Raw genomic sequence first — 26,858 nt, 5'->3', positions numbered from 1 at the left:
CTGTGGTTTATTGCAAACTTTTTTCCTGATGTGTCCTCCTGGGGTCTTGGACTCTTCCACTAACGATGCACCCACCTGAGGTCTTGAAGTGGTGGTGCATCTAGACGAGGTGGTGCATCGAATCAGGTGTGTTTGTTTAAAGAGAGTCATCTAAAACTGGCGTTGGGAAGCACCGGCCCATGAGCTTGGCAGTTTCCAGGCCAGTAACGGAAGGCACCCGTCCTTCCTTTCCTGGAGCGGGGGCGGAGGGCTAACCGTTGGTGAGGATGGTAGAGATGCAAATCAGACCTCTGGCTGACCGCCTGGGCCTTCATACTTACCTGGCAGGGGAGACACCATGATCAAGAAGGCGGTTCACCCAGGGCGAGGCTTGTCCATTGCACTCCGGCCATGCTGACCCCTGCGAATTCCCCAAATGCGGGAATCTCGACTGCATAATTTATGGTAGTGGGGGACTGCGTTCGCGCTCTCCCCTGAAATTGTTGGTGAAACAAAGCAGAAGAGGTTTTTACAGTTTTTTATTTATTTCCATTTCAGAATGGGGAGTTCTGTCACATGCGAGATACGTGTTGTGCGCCTGTGAAACAAAGTCACTTACGCTCTTGAAAAATCAGACCCTGGTGGGTAGTTTAGTTCGAACATAGCGCAGACCTTACTTTGAAAGTAGATTGGACTGACTGCAGCCTAGCTGTATCTGTCTCCATGTTGTTTGTTTGTCCTTTTTTTCGATTCGTATTAATTTTGTTGTCGCTTACAGCGCCACCTAGTGGCCTGTCGCCGCGCCCTTTTTCACCTGGCCTCGGACTGAGCCCCTGCACAGGTGTGCCGATTTGGGTGAAGGGATCTCACTCCTTCCCGGAGTTATAGCCATTCGAGCCACCTCGGACACGCCACCTTAGCACGTTTTGAGGTCCCCTCGCCAAGGTGAATGGAAATTTCCTCTTTTTTTGGATGATTATTGACAGTCAGACTCCAGAGAAGCTTTCTGTGCTGATTTGGGTGGGACTGGGCCAAATACCTGGCGCTAGGTTGCAAAAGAAGGTTTTCGACAAAATCCAAAATACCCGAAAATTTCGTCAGAGCGACGAGCCAATCTGAGACCTGCGTCTCGTTCGGCTCGAGCCAAGGATTCCGATGACATAAGGCACGTGGCTCTGCGACCAACCGTTTGGGAGTTACGAGCGATGCCGTACTTTCCGTCAGGCCGATCGGGACGAGGCCCGGTGACGTTGTAGACAGGGGAGGCTACCACCATCCCCCAGCGTTTTTAGGTCTCCCAAAACTTACCAAAGCCGAGATGGGCATCGCCGTGTCCGGCTTCCTCCCTGCTGCGTCTTAGCAGCATCGCTTCTCGGCCTTTTGGCTAAGATCAAGTATCTTGTCGGACGGTTGAGACTGCGATCGCCTCTTGGAGGTTTCCTGAATCGAGATCCCTTCATATCTTGAGTCACACAACTTCGGGAGGTATATTGAACTCTGCTGCTTCGGGCTCCAACAAGTTTTAAGGTAAGGTCTTTTAATTATTTATTTTGTTATTTATTGTTGTATTTATTGTTGTTTTAAGTTTTTAGGCTGTTGGTGCCTCTATCATGTCGGCTGCCCGTGCCGGCGTGCGGAGGCACCACAGCGTGCGTTTTTTATTCAGGCAGGGTGAGGGGAAGCTCCTGGGAATGTCCCGTATGGACTTTTCCAGGAAGCTGATCCAAAAGACCTTAGCTTTTAAATGTGACGACCTGAATTGTTTGATGACTCTGCCCTTGAACAAAGGATTTGATGTTAGTTTTAAAACCGCTTCCCTACTTAGTGACTTTTGGCAAAGGTTTGAATCAGTTAAAGCCCAGTTTTCCATGTTCACTGTTGAGAAACTTTCTGATAACACACTTAAAACTGTGATTGTCAGGATGTTCAATGAAACCGTGACTGGAGATGATATTTGTGTTTGGTTGGGTAGATTTTGCACTGTTCGAGGCCAGCCTGTCAAAGTGTTAGATGAAGATGGCATTTGGACATGCTCCTGGCGAATTCCCATTAAACAATGGGAAGACGCTGGGGGCTACCAGGGCCTGAAGCATCTGCCTTCCATGATTGTGCTCGGAGAGAACAGAGGCTACATACATTATCAAGGAATGCCCAAACTCTGCAGAAAGTGTGGAAGGTTTGGTCATTTATCTGAAGCATGCCAAGAGTTAATCTGTGGGAAGTGTAGAGAAATTGGTCACAGTTTTGATGACTGTACCAATGGCAGACGGTGCAATCTTTGTGGAGAAACAAACCATCTCTACAGAGACTGCCCTAAAAGTTTTGCCAACAAGCTAAAAATGGCCGCCCCACATGGGCAACAAACGAAGGAACAAAGGAGAGAGGAGGCGGTCCCTGAGGTTTTGGCGGGAATTTCAAATTCCCAGCCGGCCTCAGGGATTGGGCAGGAAGGAGGAAGTGGGGCGGCCACAGGGGCGGAGGCAACGGAACAGGAAATGGTAATGGAAGGAAAGGAAAGTGAGGAAGAATCACTGGTAACAGTTTCGGATGGGGTGGAAGAATCCACCGGGAGTGAGACAGAGTGTTCACTCCCTAATGCTCAGGTGCAAAAAAGACCTGCGGGGTCTCCTCTGATTGTAATGGAGGAGAAAAAATCTAGGGCAGCATATAAGCTCGATAGTTCCGATTCGGTAGATCTGGAGCGCATGTGGCCCCTAGAGTCCCCAAATGAGGTTTCCTTTTTGCACATTAAGCTAACAGCATCATCGCCAAAGGAGCCACAAGAGGTTCCCTCTGTGGCCTCTGAAGCGACAGGCATTTGCCCTCCAGACCTCAGCTCATCTGGGGAAAAGGAAAGACAAATGCTACAAGATGTAACATGATTTTAATCATATTTTTGTAGTCTTTTTCTTGTCTTCTGTTTTAAATGCCTCATACCTTTTTAACCCTACTGCTCATGGCCCTCACCATCTCTACTATCAATGTCAGAAGTGTGAGGTCCACCATTAGAGCACAGAGTATTTTGTCCTTTTTAAAATCTTTTAAGTCAGATTTGTTTTTATTACAAGAGTGTTCTCTGCCCTTTTTAACTAGGTACACAAAAATGGAAGAGCTATGGTCCGCAGGAGCCTCCATATGGAGCGGATCAAATTTTAACAAAAACGACGGAGTTGCGGTTTTAATTAATAATCCTAACATCTTGGTGAAGGGCAGCACTGTGGTGAGGCAAGGCCGGGCACTTTTAGTAAATCTGACCTTTTTAGACAGGGATTTTAATGTTCTTAATGTATATGGTTTTACGGAAAAGAACGAAAGATATGAGCTTTTAGAAGACTTGCAACCCCACATGCTAGGTAGGGCTCCCCTAATGGTAGCAGGGGATTTTAATTGTGTTTTATCTAAAACAGACAGGAAAAGGGTAGGGGAGAATTTTAGAGTGGACAAAACGTCGGTTTTATTGCAGGGTTTAGTCAGAGATTTTAATTTAGTCGACTGTTTTAAAATTTTGCATCAAAGAGAGGAGGGCTTCACCTGGTTCAGTGGTGATGGTACCAAAGCCTCTCGAATCGACTACGTGTTTACAAGGGACTGCCCGCCAACCGATGCTACATTAACCCCCCTTTTTTTCTCTGATCACATGATGCTGTCTTGCACCCTTTCACTGCCCATGGGTGTGACGGTAGGGGGAGGGCTGTGGAAGCTGAACTGTTCCCTGTTGGAAGACAAGAATGTAATTTTAGAATATAGGGAACAGTTCAGCCAATGGCAGACCCTCCAAGACTTTTATGATACACGTGCACAGTGGTGGGAGATGGTAAAGGACCGGACGAGACAGTTTTTTAGAAAGATAGGGAAAGAAAAGAAGAGTAGGGAAAAGAAATGCATGTTGGGGTTGCAAAAAAGACTACAAAGGTATTTTAATCTTTTAAATAATGGTTTTGATTTTAACAATGAAATCCAGGATGTAAAAAAGGAAATGTCAGTTTTAGCCAATATAGAAAGTAAAGGGGTCCTTTTAAGAAGCAAAGAGAGAGAAATTGAAGAAGGGGAAAAGTGTACCAGATATTTTTTTAAGAAAATAATAACAAGGGGTGGGGGGTTAACCAGGGTTAAAACAGGGGATAGGGAGGTTAACACAACAAAAGAGATTTTAGAGGATGTGGAAAAATTTTATGGGGCTTTATATAGTTTTAAAAAGGTACACTCAGACACCGTAAAAGAAGTTTTAAATTTTGTTGAGAAAAGGGTCGACTGTCAAAATGAGATTTTAGCCCAAGATTTGAACATTTTAGAAACCCAAAAAGCTCTTGGAGGTTTTAAAAAGGGGAAGTCCCCAGGAGTGGATGGACTTCCCCTGGAGTTTTATCTAACATTTTGGGACATTTTAGGACAAGAGCTTTTGACAGTTTTTAAAGAGTTTGAGACCCTCGACAGACTTCCAGACAGTTTTAGAATAGGGATAGTTTCTTTACTTCACAAAAAAGGTGACCGGACTGACTTAAAAAACTGGAGACCCATAACACTTTTAAATTTCGATTATAAACTTTTTAGCAAAGTTTTAGCAACACGCATGTCAACTGTTTTAGAGGACGTGATTCACCCGGATCAAGCTTGTTCTGTGCCCGGAAGAAAGATAACAGACAACCTAGTGCTGATTAGAGACGCCATCTGTTACGCGAGAGACAGAAATATTCGGCTAGTAGTCCTAAATTTAGATTTTGAAAAAGCATTTGATCGAGTCTCGCACCAGTACCTCTTCCAGGTTCTGGAGAAAATGGGGTTTCCAAAGAGGTTTATAGCCTGGGTGGGACTGCTGTACAAGGGAATAGTCAGCAAAATTCTAATAAATGGGCATCTTTCCAAAGCTGTGAACATACACAGTGGTGTCCGTCAGGGATGTCCTTTATCTCCTCTTCTGTATGTGGCTTGCATCGAGCCACTGGCACAGATCTTGAGAAGGGACAAATGGATCAAAGGACTGGACGTTCCTGGGACGGGGGGACTGACGGCGACCTGTGTTTTATATATGGACGACGTAACTTTTTTAGCCACAGACGTTTTATCAATACGAAGAGCACTGGACTTGACTGACTGGTACGGTCGGGCCTCGGGCGCCAAACTCAATAGAAACAAGTCCGAGGCCCAGCTCTTCGGGCCGTGGGGAGACGTGGACACAGGAGGACTTGATTTGGTTTTTAAAGACAACGATTTTAAGATTTTAGGCGTTAAATTTGATAAAGACGGGGGTGGACGGGAAAACTGGACTGACTTGTTAGGGAAAGTTAGGAAAAGACTGGGGTTTTGGGGACTAAGACAGATGACGATGGAAGGCAAGGTTTTAATTTTTAAATCTGTGATTTTACCTCTGATTTTACTTGTCTGTTCTGTTTTTAGCCCCCCTCGGTGGTTCCTGGGGAAACTGGAGAGGGCGGTGTTTTACTTCCTGTGGGGGTCCAAGTGGGAGCGCCTGAAGAGGGAGACCATCAAGAAAAGGCCGGAGAACGGTGGAAAAGGCCTCCCAGACCCCCACCTGTTTTTAGGCAGCCGCTTCACCGCCCTGCACATTAGTTATGCCACGACCCCATCCAAAGAAAACAAGACGGCTGCAATGGCGCGATTTTGGATGGGGTCTTACCTACGAACACTGAAAATTTTACCAGTGGACTTGAAAACCCCAGTGTCTTTTAACTTGCCCAAAGAGTACAGTTTTATAAAAAAGTTTTTAAAGAAATACCTTTTAGAGAGTGAAGATGTCACCATTTTAACTCAACACAAGTCTCTCATCTCTGTTGTGCAGGACCGGGAACCGGTGAGTCCAGTTCCGGGCCTCACACCAAGTGAGGCCAAACAGGTTTGGCGGAACGCGGCTCACCCCGCTCTCCAGAACAGGCACAAGGACTTATCGTGGATGGTGGCTCATGAGATCCTCCCGGTCAGGGCGGTTATGCACTCCAGAGGCATGGCCAAAAACCCCATCTGCCCGCGGTCCGGCTGCAATTCTCCGGAGACCGTCCACCACCTGCTCTGGGAGTGCAGCACTGCGCGGGACCTGTGGGCCAAGACCGGCCCCCTGTATTTCCCGTGCCTACCAGCGGGTGGGGCCCAGTTCGGGTACCAGCTCGCCATCCTTGGGGTGGGCCGGGGCTTGAAGGACTTGACGGCACAGAAATTTACCTCGCTCTGGCTCACCCTCAACGTCATCAAGGATGCCATCTGGGCCACCAGAAACCTGCTGGTGGGGAAGCGCGTTACGGTAACCCTCCATGCATGCGAGCTAAAGGTAACATCAATGCTGCAGGGGTACCGGACGACGATATTCGGACGAGGGGGCCGGGGTCGCACGGAGAGGGTCCCGGCAGGCACCGACCCTGGCCGCCCGTAGATGCACCCTCACCACTCTGGCTACGGGAACAGCGGGCCAGCGGGCCGGAGGAGAGGGGATCTCCGCTGAGTCCATAAAGTAGCATCTCATGTCCCTGTTCTGGAGAGTGGGGTGATGACCCACTTGATAAGGACTCACCCCCGGTCTTGCACAACAGATGATTTTTAATTGGTGTTTTTTATTGTTTTATTATGAAAGAGGTTTTATTAACATATATACGAGGCTTGTTTGCTTTTTTTAAAATTTGTGTTTTACTTTGGAACTGACCGCACCTTTTAAACACACCTCAATAATGGACTTTTAAAAACAAGCAAAACACTGTGGTTTTAATCAAATGCTTTTTAAAAATGATTGTTTATTTCATTTTACCATGTGTATTTATTATATATTATATTGCTTGTTTTAATGTGTGATTAAAAAGAAAATGTTGTGTGAAAAAGAAAAAATGCAAATGGAAAAATGTAAATGGTGACAATAAAACTTTTTCGAAAGAAAAATCTGTTCTTATCAGTTTAATATCTGATACGTCCCCCATCCGGGGACTACATATTAAATGGATTTTTAGATCACGGAGCTGGAGCCGGGGCTTGCTCCATCCACTCCATGCATCGGCCTGGTATTGCAGTGTCTCCAGGAACGGTGTGCTTTCCCTTTTTGGGGATTGCCATTTATTGTGTCGAATAGCAGAACAAGGAATGAGAGCTGCCATTGCAGATGCTGTGGTTTATTGCAAACTTTTTTCCTGATGTGTCCTCCTGGGGTCTTGGACTCTTCCACTAACGATGCACCCACCTGAGGTCTTGAAGTCTTTCACAGACGAGGTGGTGCATCGAATCAGGTGTGTTTGTTTAAAGAGAGTCATCTAAAACTGGCGTTGGGAAGCACCGGCCCATGAGCTTGGCAGTTTCCAGGCAAGTAACGGAAGGCACCCGTCCTTCCTTTCCTGGAGCGGGGGCGGAGGGCTAACCGTTGGTGAGGATGGTAGAGATGCAAATCAGACCTCTGGCTGACCGCCTGGGCCTTCATACTTACCTGGCAGGGGAGACACCATGATCAAGAAGGCGGTTCACCCAGGGCGAGGCTTGTCCATTGCACTCCGGCCATGCTGACCCCTGCGAATTCCCCAAATGCGGGAATCTCGACTGCATAATTTATGGTAGTGGGGGACTGCGTTCGCGCTCTCCCCTGAAATTGTTGGTGAAACAAAGCAGAAGAGGTTTTTACAGTTTTTTATTTATTTCCATTTCAGAATGGGGAGTTCTGTCACATGCGAGATACGTGTTGTGCGCCTGTGAAACAAAGTCACTTACGCTCTTGAAAAATCAGACCCTGGTGGGTAGTTTAGTTCGAACATAGCGCAGACCTTACTTTGAAAGTAGATTGGACTGACTGCAGCCTAGCTGTATCTGTCTCCATGTTGTTTGTTTGTCCTTTTTTTCGATTCGTATTAATTTTGTTGTCGCTTACAGCGCCACCTAGTGGCCTGTCGCCGCGCCCTTTTTCACCTGGCCTCGGACTGAGCCCCTGCACATGTGTGCCGATTTGGGTGAAGGGATCTCACTCCTTCCCGGAGTTATAGCCATTCGAGCCACCTCGGACACGCCACCTTAGCACGTTTTGAGGTCCCCTCGCCAAGGTGAATGGAAATTTCCTCTTTTTTTGGATGATTATTGACAGTCAGACTCCAGAGAAGCTTTCTGTGCTGATTTGGGTGGGACTGGGCCAAATACCTGGCGCTAGATTGCAAAAGAAGGTTTTCGACAAAATCCAAAATACCCGAAAATTTCGTCAGAGCGACGAGCCAATCTGAGACCTGCGTCTCGTTCGGCTCGAGCCAAGGATTCCGATGACATAAGGCACGTGGCTCTGCGACCAACCGTTTGGGAGTTACGAGCGATGCCGTACTTTCCGTCGCTGCAGTTCCACCGTCAGGCCGATCGGGACAAGGCCCGGTGACGTTGCAGACAGGGGAGGGTACTACGATCCCGCAGTGTTTCGGGTGTTTTCATCTTTGTTTGATTGTCTTTTTACATTACATTTTCCCTATTTTTCAGCTTACGGCGCCACCTACTGGCCTGTCGCCACGCCCCTTTTCACCTGGCCTCGGACTGAGCCCCTGCACAGGTGTGCCGATTTGGGTGAAGGGATCTCACTCCTTCCCGGAGTTATAGCCATTCGAGCCACCTCGGACACGCCACCTTAGCACGTTTTGAGGTCCCCTCGCCAAGGTGAATGGAAATTTCCTCTTTTTTTGGATGATTATTGACAGTCAGACTCCAGAGAAGCTTTCTGTGCTGATTTGGGTGGGACTGGGCCAAATACCTGGCGCTAGGTTGCAAAAGAAGGTTTTCGACAAAATCCAAAATACCCGAAAATTTCGTCAGAGCGACGAGCCAATCTGAGACCTGCGTCTCGTTCGGCTCGAGCCAAGGATTCCGATGACATAAGGCACGTGGCTCTGCGACCAACCGTTTGGGAGTTACGAGCGATGCCGTACTTTCCGTCGCTGCAGTTCCACCGTCAGGCCGATCGGGACAAGGCCCGGTGACGTTGCAGACAGGGGAGGGTACTACGATCCCGCAGTGTTTCGGGTGTTTTCATCTTTGTTTGATTGTCTTTTTACATTACATTTTCCCTATTTTTCAGCTTACGGCGCCACCTACTGGCCTGTCGCCACGCCCCTTTTCACCTGGCCTCGGACTGAGCCCCTGCACAGGTGTGCCGATTTGGGTGAAGGGATCTCACTCCTTCCCGGAGTTATAGCCATTCGAGCCACCTCGGACACGCCACCTTAGCACGTTTTGAGGTCCCCTCGCCAAGGTGAATGGAAATTTCCTCTTTTTTTGGATGATTATTGACAGTCAGACTCCAGAGAAGCTTTCTGTGCTGATTTGGGTGGGACTGGGCCAAATACCTGGCGCTAGGTTGCAAAAGAAGGTTTTCGACAAAATCCAAAATACCCGAAAATTTCGTCAGAGCGACGAGCCAATCTGAGACCTGCGTCTCGTTCGGCTCGAGCCAAGGATTCCGATGACATAAGGCACGTGGCTCTGCGACCAACCGTTTGGGAGTTACGAGCGATGCCGTACTTTCCGTCAGGCCGATCGGGACGAGGCCCGGTGACGTTGTAGACAGGGGAGGCTACCACCATCCCCCAGCGTTTTTAGGTCTCCCAAAACTTACCAAAGCCGAGATGGGCATCGTCGTGTCCGGCTTCCTCCCTGCTGCGTCTTAGCAGCATCGCTTCTCGGCCTTTTGGCTAAGATCAAGTGTAGTATCTGTTCTTATCAGTTTAATATCTGATACGTCCCCCATCCGGGGACTACATATTAAATGGATTTTTAGATCACGGAGCTGGAGCCGGGGCTTGCTCCATCCACTCCATGCATCGGCCTGGTATTGCAGTGTCTCCAGGAACGGTGTGCTTTCCCTTTTTGGGGATTGCCATTTATTGTGTCGAATAGCAGAACAAGGAATGAGAGCTGCCATTGCAGATGCTGTGGTTTATTGCAAACTTTTTTCCTGATGTGTCCTCCTGGGGTCTTGGACTCTTCCACTAACGATGCACCCACCTGAGGTCTTGAAGTCTTTCACAGACGAGGTGGTGCATCGAATCAGGTGTGTTTGTTTAAAGAGAGTCATCTAAAACTGGCGTTGGGAAGCACCGGCCCATGAGCTTGGCAGTTTCCAGGCAAGTAACGGAAGGCACCCGTCCTTCCTTTCCTGGAGCGGGGGCGGAGGGCTAACCGTTGGTGAGGATGGTAGAGATGCAAATCAGACCTCTGGCTGACCGCCTGGGCCTTCATACTTACCTGGCAGGGGAGACACCATGATCAAGAAGGCGGTTCACCCAGGGCGAGGCTTGTCCATTGCACTCCGGCCATGCTGACCCCTGCGAATTCCCCAAATGCGGGAATCTCGACTGCATAATTTATGGTAGTGGGGGACTGCGTTCGCGCTCTCCCCTGAAATTGTTGGTGAAACAAAGCAGAAGAGGTTTTTACAGTTTTTTATTTATTTCCATTTCAGAATGGGGAGTTCTGTCACATGCGAGATACGTGTTGTGCGCCTGTGAAACAAAGTCACTTACGCTCTTGAAAAATCAGACCCTGGTGGGTAGTTTAGTTCGAACATAGCGCAGACCTTACTTTGAAAGTAGATTGGACTGACTGCAGCCTAGCTGTATCTGTCTCCATGTTGTTTGTTTGTCCTTTTTTTCGATTCGTATTAATTTTGTTGTCGCTTACAGCGCCACCTAGTGGCCTGTCGCCGCGCCCTTTTTCACCTGGCCTCGGACTGAGCCCCTGCACATGTGTGCCGATTTGGGTGAAGGGATCTCACTCCTTCCCGGAGTTATAGCCATTCGAGCCACCTCGGACACGCCACCTTAGCACGTTTTGAGGTCCCCTCGCCAAGGTGAATGGAAATTTCCTCTTTTTTTGGATGATTATTGACAGTCAGACTCCAGAGAAGCTTTCTGTGCTGATTTGGGTGGGACTGGGCCAAATACCTGGCGCTAGATTGCAAAAGAAGGTTTTCGACAAAATCCAAAATACCCGAAAATTTCGTCAGAGCGACGAGCCAATCTGAGACCTGCGTCTCGTTCGGCTCGAGCCAAGGATTCCGATGACATAAGGCACGTGGCTCTGCGACCAACCGTTTGGGAGTTACGAGCGATGCCGTACTTTCCGTCGCTGCAGTTCCACCGTCAGGCCGATCGGGACAAGGCCCGGTGACGTTGCAGACAGGGGAGGGTACTACGATCCCGCAGTGTTTCGGGTGTTTTCATCTTTGTTTGATTGTCTTTTTACATTACATTTTTCCTATTTTTCAGCTTACGGCGCCACCTACTGGCCTGTCGCCACGCCCCTTTTCACCTGGCCTCGGACTGAGCCCCTGCACAGGTGTGCCGATTTGGGTGAAGGGATCTCACTCCTTCCCGGAGTTATAGCCATTCGAGCCACCTCGGACACGCCACCTTAGCACGTTTTGAGGTCCCCTCGCCAAGGTGAATGGAAATTTCCTCTTTTTTTGGATGATTATTGACAGTCAGACTCCAGAGAAGCTTTCTGTGCTGATTTGGGTGGGACTGGGCCAAATACCTGGCGCTAGGTTGCAAAAGAAGGTTTTCGACAAAATCCAAAATACCCGAAAATTTCGTCAGAGCGACGAGCCAATCTGAGACCTGCGTCTCGTTCGGCTCGAGCCAAGGATTCCGATGACATAAGGCACGTGGCTCTGCGACCAACCGTTTGGGAGTTACGAGCGATGCCGTACTTTCCGTCGCTGCAGTTCCACCGTCAGGCCGATCGGGACGAGGCCCGGTGACGTTGCAGACAGGGGAGGGTACTACGATCCCGCAGTGTTTCGGGTGTTTTCATCTTTGTTTGATTGTCTTTTTACATTACATTTTCCCTATTTTTCAGCTTACGGCGCCACCTACTGGCCTGTCGCCACGCCCCTTTTCACCTGGCCTTGGACTGAGCCCCTGCACAGGTGTGCCGATTTGGGTGAAGGGATCTCACTCCTTCCCGGAGTTATAGCCATTCGAGCCACCTCGGACACGCCACCTTAGCACGTTTTGAGGTCCCCTCGCCAAGGTGAATGGAAATTTCCTCTTTTTTTGGATGATTATTGACAGTCAGACTCCAGAGAAGCTTTCTGTGCTGATTTGGGTGGGACTGGGCCAAATACCTGGCGCTAGGTTGCAAAAGAAGGTTTTCGACAAAATCCAAAATACCCGAAAATTTCGTCAGAGCGACGAGCCAATCTGAGACCTGCGTCTCGTTCGGCTCGAGCCAAGGATTCCGATGACATAAGGCACGTGGCTCTGCGACCAACCGTTTGGGAGTTACGAGCGATGCCGTACTTTCCGTCGCTGCAGTTCCACCGTCAGGCCGATCGGGACAAGGCCCGGTGACGTTGCAGACAGGGGAGGGTACTACGATCCCGCAGTGTTTCGGGTGTTTTCATCTTTGTTTGATTGTCTTTTTACATTACATTTTCCCTATTTTTCAGCTTACGGCGCCACCTACTGGCCTGTCGCCACGCCCCTTTTCACCTGGCCTCGGACTGAGCCCCTGCACAGGTGTGCCGATTTGGGTGAAGGGATCTCACTCCTTCCCGGAGTTATAGCCATTCGAGCCACCTCGGACACGCCACCTTAGCACGTTTTGAGGTCCCCTCGCCAAGGTGAATGGAAATTTCCTCTTTTTTTGGATGATTATTGACAGTCAGACTCCAGAGAAGCTTTCTGTGCTGATTTGGGTGGGACTGGGCCAAATACCTGGCGCTAGGTTGCAAAAGAAGGTTTTCGACAAAATCCAAAATACCCGAAAATTTCGTCAGAGCGACGAGCCAATCTGAGACCTGCGTCTCGTTCGGCTCGAGCCAAGGATTCCGATGACATAAGGCACGTGGCTCTGCGACCAACCGTTTGGGAGTTACGAGCGATGCCGTACTTTCCGTCGCTGCAGTTCCACCGTCAGGCCGATCGGGACAAGGCCCGGTGACGTTGCAGACAGGGGAGGGTACTACGATCCCGCAGTGTTTCGGGTGTTTTCATCTTTGTTTGATTGTCTTTTTACATTACATTTTCCCTATTTTTCAGCTTACGGCGCCACCTACTGGCCTGTCGCCACGCCCCTTTTCACCTGGCCTCGGACTGAGCCCCTGCACAGGTGTGCCGATTTGGGTGAAGGGATCTCACTCCTTCCCGGAGTTATAGCCATTCGAGCCACCTCGGACACGCCACCTTAGCACGTTTTGAGGTCCCCTCGCCAAGGTGAATGGAAATTTCCTCTTTTTTTGGATGATTATTGACAGTCAGACTCCAGAGAAGCTTTCTGTGCTGATTTGGGTGGGACTGGGCCAAATACCTGGCGCTAGGTTGCAAAAGAAGGTTTTCGACAAAATCCAAAATACCCGAAAATTTCGTCAGAGCGACGAGCCAATCTGAGACCTGCGTCTCGTTCGGCTCGAGCCAAGGATTCCGATGACATAAGGCACGTGGCTCTGCGACCAACCGTTTGGGAGTTACGAGCGATGCCGTACTTTCCGTCAGGCCGATCGGGACGAGGCCCGGTGACGTTGTAGACAGGGGAGGCTACCACCATCCCCCAGCGTTTTTAGGTCTCCCAAAACTTACCAAAGCCGAGATGGGCATCGTCGTGTCCGGCTTCCTCCCTGCTGCGTCTTAGCAGCATCGCTTCTCGGCCTTTTGGCTAAGATCAAGTGTAGTATCTGTTCTTATCAGTTTAATATCTGATACGTCCCCCATCCGGGGACTACATATTAAATGGATTTTTAGATCACGGAGCTGGAGCCGGGGCTTGCTCCATCCACTCCATGCATCGGCCTGGTATTGCAGTGTCTCCAGGAACGGTGTGCTTTCCCTTTTTGGGGATTGCCATTTATTGTGTCGAATAGCAGAACAAGGAATGAGAGCTGCCATTGCAGATGCTGTGGTTTATTGCAAACTTTTTTCCTGATGTGTCCTCCTGGGGTCTTGGACTCTTCCACTAACGATGCACCCACCTGAGGTCTTGAAGTCTTTCACAGACGAGGTGGTGCATCGAATCAGGTGTGTTTGTTTAAAGAGAGTCATCTAAAACTGGCGTTGGGAAGCACCGGCCCATGAGCTTGGCAGTTTCCAGGCAAGTAACGGAAGGCACCCGTCCTTCCTTTCCTGGAGCGGGGGCGGAGGGCTAACCGTTGGTGAGGATGGTAGAGATGCAAATCAGACCTCTGGCTGACCGCCTGGGCCTTCATACTTACCTGGCAGGGGAGACACCATGATCAAGAAGGCGGTTCACCCAGGGCGAGGCTTGTCCATTGCACTCCGGCCATGCTGACCCCTGCGAATTCCCCAAATGCGGGAATCTCGACTGCATAATTTATGGTAGTGGGGGACTGCGTTCGCGCTCTCCCCTGAAATTGTTGGTGAAACAAAGCAGAAGAGGTTTTTACAGTTTTTTATTTATTTCCATTTCAGAATGGGGAGTTCTGTCACATGCGAGATACGTGTTGTGCGCCTGTGAAACAAAGTCACTTACGCTCTTGAAAAATCAGACCCTGGTGGGTAGTTTAGTTCGAACATAGCGCAGACCTTACTTTGAAAGTAGATTGGACTGACTGCAGCCTAGCTGTATCTGTCTCCATGTTGTTTGTTTGTCCTTTTTTTCGATTCGTATTAATTTTGTTGTCGCTTACAGCGCCACCTAGTGGCCTGTCGCCGCGCCCTTTTTCACCTGGCCTCGGACTGAGCCCCTGCACATGTGTGCCGATTTGGGTGAAGGGATCTCACTCCTTCCCGGAGTTATAGCCATTCGAGCCACCTCGGACACGCCACCTTAGCACGTTTTGAGGTCCCCTCGCCAAGGTGAATGGAAATTTCCTCTTTTTTTGGATGATTATTGACAGTCAGACTCCAGAGAAGCTTTCTGTGCTGATTTGGGTGGGACTGGGCCAAATACCTGGCGCTAGATTGCAAAAGAAGGTTTTCGACAAAATCCAAAATACCCGAAAATTTCGTCAGAGCGACGAGCCAATCTGAGACCTGCGTCTCGTTCGGCTCGAGCCAAGGATTCCGATGACATAAGGCACGTGGCTCTGCGACCAACCGTTTGGGAGTTACGAGCGATGCCGTACTTTCCGTCGCTGCAGTTCCACCGTCAGGCCGATCGGGACAAGGCCCGGTGACGTTGCAGACAGGGGAGGGTACTACGATCCCGCAGTGTTTCGGGTGTTTTCATCTTTGTTTGATTGTCTTTTTACATTACATTTTTCCTATTTTTCAGCTTACGGCGCCACCTACTGGCCTGTCGCCACGCCCCTTTTCACCTGGCCTCGGACTGAGCCCCTGCACAGGTGTGCCGATTTGGGTGAAGGGATCTCACTCCTTCCCGGAGTTATAGCCATTCGAGCCACCTCGGACACGCCACCTTAGCACGTTTTGAGGTCCCCTCGCCAAGGTGAATGGAAATTTCCTCTTTTTTTGGATGATTATTGACAGTCAGACTCCAGAGAAGCTTTCTGTGCTGATTTGGGTGGGACTGGGCCAAATACCTGGCGCTAGGTTGCAAAAGAAGGTTTTCGACAAAATCCAAAATACCCGAAAATTTCGTCAGAGCGACGAGCCAATCTGAGACCTGCGTCTCGTTCGGCTCGAGCCAAGGATTCCGATGACATAAGGCACGTGGCTCTGCGACCAACCGTTTGGGAGTTACGAGCGATGCCGTACTTTCCGTCGCTGCAGTTCCACCGTCAGGCCGATCGGGACGAGGCCCGGTGACGTTGCAGACAGGGGAGGGTACTACGATCCCGCAGTGTTTCGGGTGTTTTCATCTTTGTTTGATTGTCTTTTTACATTACATTTTCCCTATTTTTCAGCTTACGGCGCCACCTACTGGCCTGTCGCCACGCCCCTTTTCACCTGGCCTTGGACTGAGCCCCTGCACAGGTGTGCCGATTTGGGTGAAGGGATCTCACTCCTTCCCGGAGTTATAGCCATTCGAGCCACCTCGGACACGCCACCTTAGCACGTTTTGAGGTCCCCTCGCCAAGGTGAATGGAAATTTCCTCTTTTTTTGGATGATTATTGACAGTCAGACTCCAGAGAAGCTTTCTGTGCTGATTTGGGTGGGACTGGGCCAAATACCTGGCGCTAGGTTGCAAAAGAAGGTTTTCGACAAAATCCAAAATACCCGAAAATTTCGTCAGAGCGACGAGCCAATCTGAGACCTGCGTCTCGTTCGGCTCGAGCCAAGGATTCCGATGACATAAGGCACGTGGCTCTGCGACCAACCGTTTGGGAGTTACGAGCGATGCCGTACTTTCCGTCGCTGCAGTTCCACCGTCAGGCCGATCGGGACAAGGCCCGGTGACGTTGCAGACAGGGGAGGGTACTACGATCCCGCAGTGTTTCGGGTGTTTTCATCTTTGTTTGATTGTCTTTTTACATTACATTTTCCCTATTTTTCAGCTTACGGCGCCACCTACTGGCCTGTCGCCACGCCCCTTTTCACCTGGCCTCGGACTGAGCCCCTGCACAGGTGTGCCGATTTGGGTGAAGGGATCTCACTCCTTCCCGGAGTTATAGCCATTCGAGCCACCTCGGACACGCCACCTTAGCACGTTTTGAGGTCCCCTCGCCAAGGTGAATGGAAATTTCCTCTTTTTTTGGATGATTATTGACAGTCAGACTCCAGAGAAGCTTTCTGTGCTGATTTGGGTGGGACTGGGCCAAATACCTGGCGCTAGGTTGCAAAAGAAGGTTTTCGACAAAATCCAAAATACCCGAAAATTTCGTCAGAGCGACGAGCCAATCTGAGACCTGCGTCTCGTTCGGCTCGAGCCAAGGATTCCGATGACATAAGGCACGTGGCTCTGCGACCAACCGTTTGGGAGTTACGAGCGATGCCGTACTTTCCGTCAGGCCGATCGGGACGAGGCCCGGTGACGTTGTAGACAGGGGAGGCTACCACCATCCCCCAGCGTTTTTAGGTCTCCCAAAACTTACCAAAGCCGAGATGGGCATCGCCGTGTCCGGCTTCCTCCCTGCTGCGTCTTAGCAGCATCGCTTCTCGGCCTTTTGGCTAAGATCAAGTATCTTGTCGGACGGTTGAGACTGCGATCGCCTCTTGGAGGTTTCCTGACTCGAGATCGTTTCATATCTTGAGTCACACAACTTCGAGAGGTATATTGAACTCTGCTGCTTCGGGCTCCAACAAGTTTTAAGGTGAGGTCTTTTAATTATTTATTTTGTTATTTATTGTTGTATTTATTGTTGTTTTAAGTTTTTAGGCTGTTGGTGCCTCCATCATGTCGGCTGCCCGTGCCGGCGTGCGGAGGCACCACAGCGTGCGTTTTTTATTCAGGCAGGGTGAGGGGAAGCTCCTGGGAATGTCCCGTATGGACTTTTCCAGGAAGCTGATCCAAAAGACCCTAGCTTTTAAATGTGATGACCTGAATTGTTTGATGACTCTGCCCTTGAACAAAGGATTTGATGTTAGTTTTAAAACCGCTTCCCTACTTAATGACTTTTGGCAAAGGTTTGAATCAGTTAAAGCCCAGTTCTCCATGTTCACTGTTGAGAAACTTTCTGATAACACACTTAAAACTGTGATTGTCAGGATGTTCAATGAAACCGTGACTGGAGATGATATTTGTGTTTGGTTGGGTAGATTTTGCACTGTTCGAGGCCAGCCTGTCAAAGTGTTAGATGAAGATGGCATTTGGACATGCTCCTGGCGAATTCCCATTAAACAATGGGAAGACGCTGGGGGCTACCAGGGCCTGAAACATCTGCCTTCCATGATTGTGCTCGGAGAGAACAGAGGCTACATACATTATCAAGGAATGCCCAAACTCTGCAGAAAGTGTGCAAGGTTTGGTCATCTAGCTGAAGCATGCCAAGAGTTAATCTGTGGGAAGTGTAGAGAAATTGGTCACAGTTTTGATGACTGTACCAATGGCAGACGGTGCAATCTTTGTGGAGAAACAAACCATCTCTACAGAGACTGCCCTAAAAGTTTTGCCAACAAGCTAAAAATGGCCGCCCCACATGGGCAACAAACAAAGGAACAAAGGAGAGAGGAGGCGGTCCCTGAGGTTTTGGCGGGAATTTCAAATTCCCAGCCGGCCTCAGGGATTGGGCAGGAAGGAGGAAGTGGGGCGGCCACAGGGGCGGAGGCAACGGAACAGGAAGTGGGAATGGAAGGAGAGGAAAGTGAGGAAGAGTCACTGGTAACAGTTTCGGATGGGGTGGAAGAATCCACCGGGAGTGAGACACAGTGTTCACTCCCTAATGCTCAGGTGCAAAAAAGACCTGCGGGGTCTCCTCTGATTGTCATGGAGGAGAAAAAATCTAGGGCAGCATATAAGCTCGATAGTTCCGACTCGGTAGATCTGGAGCGCATGTGGCCCCTAGAGTCCCCAAATGAGGTTTCCTTTTTGCACATTAAGCTAACAGCATCATCGCCAAAGGAGCCACAAGAGGTTCCCTCTGTGGCCTCTGAAGCGACAGGCATTTGCCCTCCTGACCTCAGCTCATCTGGGGAAAAGGAAAGACAAATGCTACAAGATGTAACATGATTTTAATCATATTTTTGTAGTCTTTTTGTTGTCTTCTGTTTTAAATGCCTCATACCTTTTTAACCCTACTGCTCATGGCCCTCACCATCTCTACTATCAATGTCAGAAGTGTGAGGTCCACCATTAGAGCACAGAGTATTTTGTCCCTTTTAAAATCTTTTAAGTCAGATTTGTTTTTATTACAAGAGTGTTCTCTGCCCTTTTTAACTAGGTACACAAAAATGGAAGAGCTATGGTCCGCAGGAGCCTCCATATGGAGCGGATCAAATTTTAACAAAAACGACGGAGTTGCGGTTTTAATTAATAATCCTAACATCCTGGTGAAGGGCAGCACTGTGGTGAGGCAAGGCCGGGCACTTTTAGTAAATCTGACCTTTTTAGACAGGGATTTTAATGTTCTTAATGTATATGGTTTTACGGAAAAGAACGAAAGATATGAGCTTTTAGAAGACTTGCAACCCCACATGCTAGGTAGGGCTCCCCTAATGGTAGCAGGGGATTTTAATTGTGTTTTATCTAAAACAGACAGGAAAAGGGTAGGGGAGGATTTCAGAGTGGACAAAACGTCGGTTTTATTGCAGGGTTTAGTCAGAGATTTTAATTTAGTCGACTGTTTTAAAATTTTGCATCAAAGAGAGGAGGGCTTCACCTGGTTCAGTGGTGATGGTACCAAAGCCTCTCGAATCGACTACGTGTTTACAAGGGACTGCCCGCCAACCGATGCTACATTAACCCCCCTTTTTTTCTCTGATCACCTGATGCTGTCTTGCACCCTTTCACTGCCCATGGGTGTGACGGTAGGGGGAGGGCTGTGGAAGCTGAACTGTTCCCTGTTGGAAGACAAGAATGTAATTTTAGAATATAGGGAACAGTTCAGCCAATGGCAGACCCTCCAAGACTTTTATGATACACGTGCACAGTGGTGGGAGATGGTAAAGGACCGGACGAGACAGTTTTTTAGAAAGATAGGGAAAGAAAAGAAGAGTAGGGAAAAGAAATGCATGTTGGGGTTGCAAAAAAGACTACAAAGGTATTTTAATCTTTTAAATAATGGTTTTGATTTTAACAATGAAATCCAGGATGTAAAAAAGGAAATGTCAGTTTTAGCCAATATAGAAAGTAAAGGGGTCCTTTTAAGAAGCAAAGAGAGAGAAATTGAAGAAGGGGAAAAGTGTACCAGATATTTTTTTAAGAAAATAATAACAAGGGGTGGGGGGTTAACCAGGGTTAAAACAGGGGATAGGGAGGTTAACACAACAAAAGAGATTTTAGAGGATGTGGAAAAATTTTATGGGGCTTTATATAGTTTTAAAAAGGTACACTCAGACACCGTAAAAGAAGTTTTAAATTTTGTTGAGAAAAGGGTCGACTGTCAAAATGAGATTTTAGCCCAAGATTTGAACATTTTAGAAACCCAAAAAGCTCTTGGAGGTTTTAAAAGGGGGAAGTCCCCAGGAGTGGATGGACTTCCCCTGGAGTTTTATCTAACATTTTGGGACATTTTAGGACAAGAGCTTTTGACAGTTTTTAAAGAGTTTGAGACCCTCGACAGACTTCCAGACAGTTTTAGAATAGGGATAGTTTCTTTACTTCACAAAAAAGGTGACCGGACTGACTTAAAAAACTGGAGACCCATAACACTTTTAAATTTCGATTATAAACTTTTTAGCAAAGTTTTAGCAACACGCATGTCAACTGTTTTAGAGGACGTGATTCACCCGGATCAAGCTTGTTCTGTGCCCGGAAGAAAGATAACAGACAACCTAGTGCTGATTAGAGACGCCATCTGTTACGCGAGAGACAGAAATATTCGGCTAGTAGTCCTAAATTTAGATTTTGAAAAAGCATTTGATCGAGTCTCGCACCAGTACCTCTTCCAGGTTCTGGAGAAAATGGGGTTTCCAAAGAGGTTTATAGCCTGGGTGGGACTGCTGTACAAGGGAATAGTCAGCAAAATTCTAATAAATGGGCATCTTTCCAAAGCTGTGAACATACACAGTGGTGTCCGTCAGGGATGTCCTTTATCTCCTCTTCTGTATGTGGCTTGCATCGAGCCACTGGCACAGATCTTGAGAAGGGACAAATGGATCAAAGGACTGGACGTTCCTGGGACGGGGGGACTGACGGCAACCTGTGTTTTATATATGGACGACGTAACTCTTTTAGCCACAGACGTTTTATCAATACGAAGAGCACTGGACTTGACTGACTGGTACGGTCGGGCCTCGGGCGCCAAACTCAATAGAAACAAGTCCGAGGCCCAGCTCTTCGGGCCGTGGGGAGACGTGGACACAGGAGGACTTGATTTGGTTTTTAAAGACAACGATTTTAAGATTTTAGGCGTTAAATTTGATAAAGACGGGGGTGGACGGGAAAACTGGACTGACTTGTTAGGGAAAGTTAGGAAAAGACTGGGGTTTTGGGGACTAAGACAGATGACGATGGAAGGCAAGGTTTTAATTTTTAAATCTGTGATTTTACCTCTGATTTTACTTGTCTGTTCTGTTTTTAGCCCCCCTCGGTGGTTCCTGGGGAAACTGGAGAGGGCGGTGTTTTACTTCCTGTGGGGGTCCAAGTGGGAGCGCCTGAAGAGGGAGACTATCAAGAAAAGGCCGGAGAACGGTGGAAAAGGCCTCCCAGACCCCCACCTGTTTTTAGGCAGCCGCTTCACCGCCCTGCACATTAGTTATGCCACGACCCCATCCAAAGAAAACAAGACGGCTGCAATGGCGCGATTTTGGATGGGGTCTTACCTACGAACACTGAAAATTTTACCAGTGGACTTGAAAACCCCAGTGTCTTTTAACTTGCCCAAAGAGTACAGTTTTATAAAAAAGTTTTTAAAGAAATACCTTTTAGAGAGTGAAGATGTCACCATTTTAACTCAACACAAGTCTCTCATCTCTGTTGTGCAGGACCGGGAACCGGTGAGTCCAGTTCCGGGCCTCACACCAAGTGAGGCCAAACAGGTTTGGCGGAACGCGGCTCACCCCGCTCTCCAGAACAGGCACAAGGACTTATCGTGGATGGTGGCTCATGAGATCCTCCCGGTCAGGGCGGTTATGCACTCCAGAGGCATGGCCAAAAACCCCATCTGCCCGCGGTCCGGCTGCAATTCCCCGGAGACCGTCCACCACCTGCTCTGGGAGTGCAGCACTGCGCGGGACCTGTGGGCCAAGACCGGCCCCCTGTATTTCCCGTGCCTACCAGTGGGTGGGGCCCAGTTCGGGTACCAGCTCGCCATCCTTGGGGTGGGCCGGGGCTTGAAGGACTTGACGGCACAGAAATTTACCTCGCTCTGGCTCACCCTCAACGTCATCAAGGATGCCATCTGGGCCACCAGAAACCTGCTGGTGGGGAAGCGCGTTACGGTAACCCTCCATGCATGCGAGCTAAAGGTAACATCAATGCTGCAGGGGTACCGGACGACGATATTCGGACGGGGGGGCCGGGGTCGCACGGAGAGGGTCCCGGCAGGCACCGACCCTGGCCGCCCGTAGATGCACCCTCACCACTCTGGCTACGGGAACAGCGGGCCAGCGGGCCGGAGGAGAGGGGATCTCCGCTGAGTCCATAAAGTAGCATCTCATGTCCCTGTTCTGGAGAGTGGGGTGATGACCCACTTGATAAGGACTCACCCCCGGTCTTGCACAACAGATGATTTTTAATTGGTGTTTTTTATTGTTTTATCATGAAATAGGTTTTATTAACATATATATATATATATATATATACGAGGCTTGTTTGCTTTTTTAAAATTTGTATTTTACTTTTGGAACTGACCGTACCTTTTAAACACACCTCAATAATGGACTTTTAAAAACAAGCAAAACACTGTGGTTTTAATCAATGCTTTTTAATAATGATTGTTTCTTTCATTTTACCATGTGTATTTATTATATATTATATTGCTTGTTTTAATGTGTGATTAAAAAGAAAATGGTGTGTGAAAACGAAAAAAATGCAAATGAAAAAAATGTAAATGGTGACAATAAAAATTTTTCGAAAGAAAAAAAAAAAAAAAAAAAAAAAAAAAAAAAATCTGTTCTTATCAGTTTAATATCTGATACGTCCCCCATCCGGGGACTACATATTAAATGGATTTTTAGATCACGGAGCTGGAGCCGGGGCTTGCTCCATCCACTCCATGCATCGGCCTGGTATTGCAGTGTCTCCAGGAACGGTGTGCTTTCCCTTTTTGGGGATTGCCATTTATTGTGTCGAATAGCAGAACAAGGAATGAGAGCTGCCATTGCAGATGCTGTGGTTTATTGCAAACTTTTTTCCTGATGTGTCCTCCTGGGGTCTTGGACTCTTCCACTAACGATGCACCCACCTGAGGTCTTGAAGTCTTTCACAGACGAGGTGGTGCATCGAATCAGGTGTGTTTGTTTAAAGAGAGTCATCTAAAACTGGCGTTGGGAAGCACCGGCCCATGAGCTTGGCAGTTTCCAGGCAAGTAACGGAAGGCACCCGTCCTTCCTTTCCTGGAGCGGGGGCGGAGGGCTAACCGTTGGTGAGGATGGTAGAGATGCAAATCAGACCTCTGGCTGACCGCCTGGGCCTTCATACTTACCTGGCAGGGGAGACACCATGATCAAGAAGGCGGTTCACCCAGGGCGAGGCTTGTCCATTGCACTCCGGCCATGCTGACCCCTGCGAATTCCCCAAATGCGGGAATCTCGACTGCATAATTTATGGTAGTGGGGGACTGCGTTCGCGCTCTCCCCTGAAATTGTTGGTGAAACAAAGCAGAAGAGGTTTTTACAGTTTTTTATTTATTTCCATTTCAGAATGGGGAGTTCTGTCACATGCGAGATACGTGTTGTGCGCCTGTGAAACAAAGTCACTTACGCTCTTGAAAAATCAGACCCTGGTGGGTAGTTTAGTTCGAACATAGCGCAGACCTTACTTTGAAAGTAGATTGGACTGACTGCAGCCTAGCTGTATCTGTCTCCATGTTGTTTGTTTGTCCTTTTTTTCGATTCGTATTAATTTTGTTGTCGCTTACAGCGCCACCTAGTGGCCTGTCGCCGCGCCCTTTTTCACCTGGCCTCGGACTGAGCCCCTGCACATGTGTGCCGATTTGGGTGAAGGGATCTCACTCCTTCCCGGAGTTATAGCCATTCGAGCCACCTCGGACACGCCACCTTAGCACGTTTTGAGGTCCCCTCGCCAAGGTGAATGGAAATTTCCTCTTTTTTTGGATGATTATTGACAGTCAGACTCCAGAGAAGCTTTCTGTGCTGATTTGGGTGGGACTGGGCCAAATACCTGGCGCTAGATTGCAAAAGAAGGTTTTCGACAAAATCCAAAATACCCGAAAATTTCGTCAGAGCGACGAGCCAATCTGAGACCTGCGTCTCGTTCGGCTCGAGCCAAGGATTCCGATGACATAAGGCACGTGGCTCTGCGACCAACCGTTTGGGAGTTACGAGCGATGCCGTACTTTCCGTCGCTGCAGTTCCACCGTCAGGCCGATCGGGACAAGGCCCGGTGACGTTGCAGACAGGGGAGGGTACTACGATCCCGCAGTGTTTCGGGTGTTTTCATCTTTGTTTGATTGTCTTTTTACATTACATTTTCCCTATTTTTCAGCTTACGGCGCCACCTACTGGCCTGTCGCCACGCCCCTTTTCACCTGGCCTCGGACTGAGCCCCTGCACAGGTGTGCCGATTTGGGTGAAGGGATCTCACTCCTTCCCGGAGTTATAGCCATTCGAGCCACCTCGGACACGCCACCTTAGCACGTTTTGAGGTCCCCTCGCCAAGGTGAATGGAAATTTCCTCTTTTTTTGGATGATTATTGACAGTCAGACTCCAGAGAAGCTTTCTGTGCTGATTTGGGTGGGACTGGGCCAAATACCTGGCGCTAGGTTGCAAAAGAAGGTTTTCGACAAAATCCAAAATACCCGAAAATTTCGTCAGAGCGACGAGCCAATCTGAGACCTGCGTCTCGTTCGGCTCGAGCCAAGGATTCCGATGACATAAGGCACGTGGCTCTGCGACCAACCGTTTGGGAGTTACGAGCGATGCCGTACTTTCCGTGGCTGCAGTTCCACCGTCAGGCCGATCGGGACAAGGCCCGGTGACGTTGCAGACAGGGGAGGGTACTACGATCCCGCAGTGTTTCGGGTGTTTTCATCTTTGTTTGATTGTCTTTTTACATTACATTTTCCCTATTTTTCAGCTTACGGCGCCACCTACTGGCCTGTCGCCACGCCCCTTTTCACCTGGCCTCGGACTGAGCCCCTGCACAGGTGTGCCGATTTGGGTGAAGGGATCTCACTCCTTCCCGGAGTTATAGCCATTCGAGCCACCTCGGACACGCCACCTTAGCACGTTTTGAGGTCCCCTCGCCAAGGTGAATGGAAATTTCCTCTTTTTTTGGATGATTATTGACAGTCAGACTCCAGAGAAGCTTTCTGTGCTGATTTGGGTGGGACTGGGCCAAATACCTGGCGCTAGGTTGCAAAAGAAGGTTTTCGACAAAATCCAAAATACCCGAAAATTTCGTCAGAGCGACGAGCCAATCTGAGACCTGCGTCTCGTTCGGCTCGAGCCAAGGATTCCGATGACATAAGGCACGTGGCTCTGCGACCAACCGTTTGGGAGTTACGAGCGATGCCGTACTTTCCGTCAGGCCGATCGGGACGAGGCCCGGTGACGTTGTAGACAGGGGAGGCTACCACCATCCCCCAGCGTTTTTAGGTCTCCCAAAACTTACCAAAGCCGAGATGGGCATCGCCGTGTCCGGCTTCCTCCCTGCTGCGTCTTAGCAGCATCGCTTCTCGGCCTTTTGGCTAAGATCAAGTGTCTGGCTTAAAGGAAGAGACTGCGATCGCCTCTTGGAGGTTTTTAGGTTGTGCTCTACCATAGCACGTCCTACACCTCCCGAGAGGTATATTGTATTGTATCTGGCATACTTTTTTACTATTTATTGTCTTTCATATTGTGTTGTGCTTGTTTTTTAGGAGGAGTTTTTTTTATTGAGAAACTGGTCTTAAGGTAAGTTATTTCCTGTTTTACGTTGTTTTTATTGCTGTGGTAATTTTTTAGTTTGTTTGATTCCTTTTAGCTGTCGGTGCCTCCAACATGTCGGCTGCTCGTGCCGGCATGCGGAGGCACCACAGCACTAGGTTCCTTTTTTTAGAAAAAGATGGAAAGTTAATGGAAATGTCAAGGTTGGATTTTTCGAGGAAACTTATGCAAAAACTTCTAGGTTTTAATCCTGCTGATTTAAATTGCATTCTAACCCTGCCTTTTAACAAAGGCTTCGATGTGAGTTTTAAAAATGCAGCACTGTTAAATGAGTTCTGGCAGCGCTTTGACACACACAAGACCCAGTTTTCCATGTTTAAAGTTGAGAAACTAACTGATAACACACAAAAAATGGTTATCGTTAGAATGTTCAATGAGACTGTGAATGGAGAAGACATTTGCACATGGCTGGGTAGATTTTGCACTGTAAGGGGCCAGGCTATGAAGGTTTATGATGAAGACGGTATTTGGAATTGTTCCTGGAGGGTCCCCATTAAGCAATGGGAAGACCCACAGGGCTTCCAAGGTCTGAGGCATTTACCACAAATGATAGTTCTGGGAGAAAACAGGGGCTACATCCACTACCAGGGAATGCCCAAACTCTGCCGGCGATGTGGGGAGTTTGGGCATCTTGTTGAAGCATGCCAGAAACTCTTTTGTAACAAGTGTAGAGAAATTGGACATTCCTTTGAAGAATGTCCAAATGGCAGAAAGTGTAATCTTTGTGGAGACTTGTCTCATCTCTACAGAGATTGCCCCAAATCGTTTGCCAACAAAGTAAAATCAGACAAAATGGTGGTTGAGGAGCGAGTACAACAGGCCAATGAGGAGGTGGAGCTAAATTCAAATCTCCCGCCAAACCCTGGGGTTGGTGGAGAGAAAATTGATAACAGAGGTAAGGAGAGAGGGGGGGCGGAGCAAACTTCAAATTTCCCGCCAAACCACACTATTGGAGCAGACGGAAATGAGGAGATGGAACTCCACCAATCCCTAATAGAGAAAGAAAAGGAATCAAATGAACAGAGCAAGGAGGAGGATAGTGAACAAGAACAGGAAAAGGTAGTGGAGGAGAAACAAGAGATAGAGGTAAGTAATGATCTTCCAGGAGTTATATTGAGAGGGAAAAAAAGGATTGCCCGATCTCCCATTGAGGAGAAGAATGAGAAAAGAGATAGAGTGGGATTGCGATCAGATTCCTTCTCATCAGGGGATCTGAACCGGCTTTTCCCACTCGGTTCCCCAAACGAAATATCTTTCTTGTCAATAGAACTCCAAACATCAACCCCTAGGGCTAGCTCAAGGGGGAAACAGCTTCAATCTCCGGATTCCCCAAATAGGGGAAAAGAAGAAGAGCTGGTTTCAC

The 26,858-nt window shown here is 48.6% G+C and overlaps 1 long non-coding RNA gene, 8 other non-coding genes and 1 pseudogene across 9 annotated transcripts in view; 9 read left to right on the top strand and 1 right to left on the bottom strand.

The window, feature by feature from the left end:
* LOC128011370 (uncharacterized) overlaps nucleotides 1–26,858 on the bottom strand; it is a 214,116-nt gene that overhangs the window by 58,747 nt on the left and 128,511 nt on the right. The window lies entirely within an intron of this gene.
* LOC128012250 (U1 spliceosomal RNA) lies at nucleotides 313–476 on the top strand. Its single transcript, XR_008182771.1, has one exon. It is a non-coding gene; the product is annotated as a U1 spliceosomal RNA (small nuclear RNA).
* Nucleotides 6,838–7,011, top strand: LOC128012642 (uncharacterized; annotated as a pseudogene).
* Nucleotides 7,386–7,549, top strand: LOC128012249 (U1 spliceosomal RNA). The gene has a single exon (XR_008182770.1). It is a non-coding gene; the product is annotated as a U1 spliceosomal RNA (small nuclear RNA).
* On the top strand, nucleotides 9,601–9,791 carry LOC128012485 (U2 spliceosomal RNA). The gene has a single exon (XR_008183009.1). It is a non-coding gene; the product is annotated as a U2 spliceosomal RNA (small nuclear RNA).
* LOC128012248 (U1 spliceosomal RNA) lies at nucleotides 10,166–10,329 on the top strand. Its single transcript, XR_008182769.1, has one exon. It is a non-coding gene; the product is annotated as a U1 spliceosomal RNA (small nuclear RNA).
* LOC128012484 (U2 spliceosomal RNA) lies at nucleotides 13,565–13,755 on the top strand. The gene has a single exon (XR_008183008.1). It is a non-coding gene; the product is annotated as a U2 spliceosomal RNA (small nuclear RNA).
* LOC128012247 (U1 spliceosomal RNA) lies at nucleotides 14,130–14,293 on the top strand. Its single transcript, XR_008182767.1, has one exon. It is a non-coding gene; the product is annotated as a U1 spliceosomal RNA (small nuclear RNA).
* On the top strand, nucleotides 22,449–22,648 carry LOC128012672 (U2 spliceosomal RNA). Its single transcript, XR_008183170.1, has one exon. It is a non-coding gene; the product is annotated as a U2 spliceosomal RNA (small nuclear RNA).
* LOC128012246 (U1 spliceosomal RNA) lies at nucleotides 23,023–23,186 on the top strand. The gene has a single exon (XR_008182766.1). It is a non-coding gene; the product is annotated as a U1 spliceosomal RNA (small nuclear RNA).

Source organism: Carassius gibelio, chromosome B23 (assembly GCF_023724105.1).
Source record: "Carassius gibelio isolate Cgi1373 ecotype wild population from Czech Republic chromosome B23, carGib1.2-hapl.c, whole genome shotgun sequence".
Taxonomy (NCBI): Eukaryota; Metazoa; Chordata; class Actinopteri; order Cypriniformes; family Cyprinidae; genus Carassius; species Carassius gibelio.
Note: the sequence above shows the minus strand (reverse complement) of the source record. Positions and strands in the feature narration are given on the sequence as shown.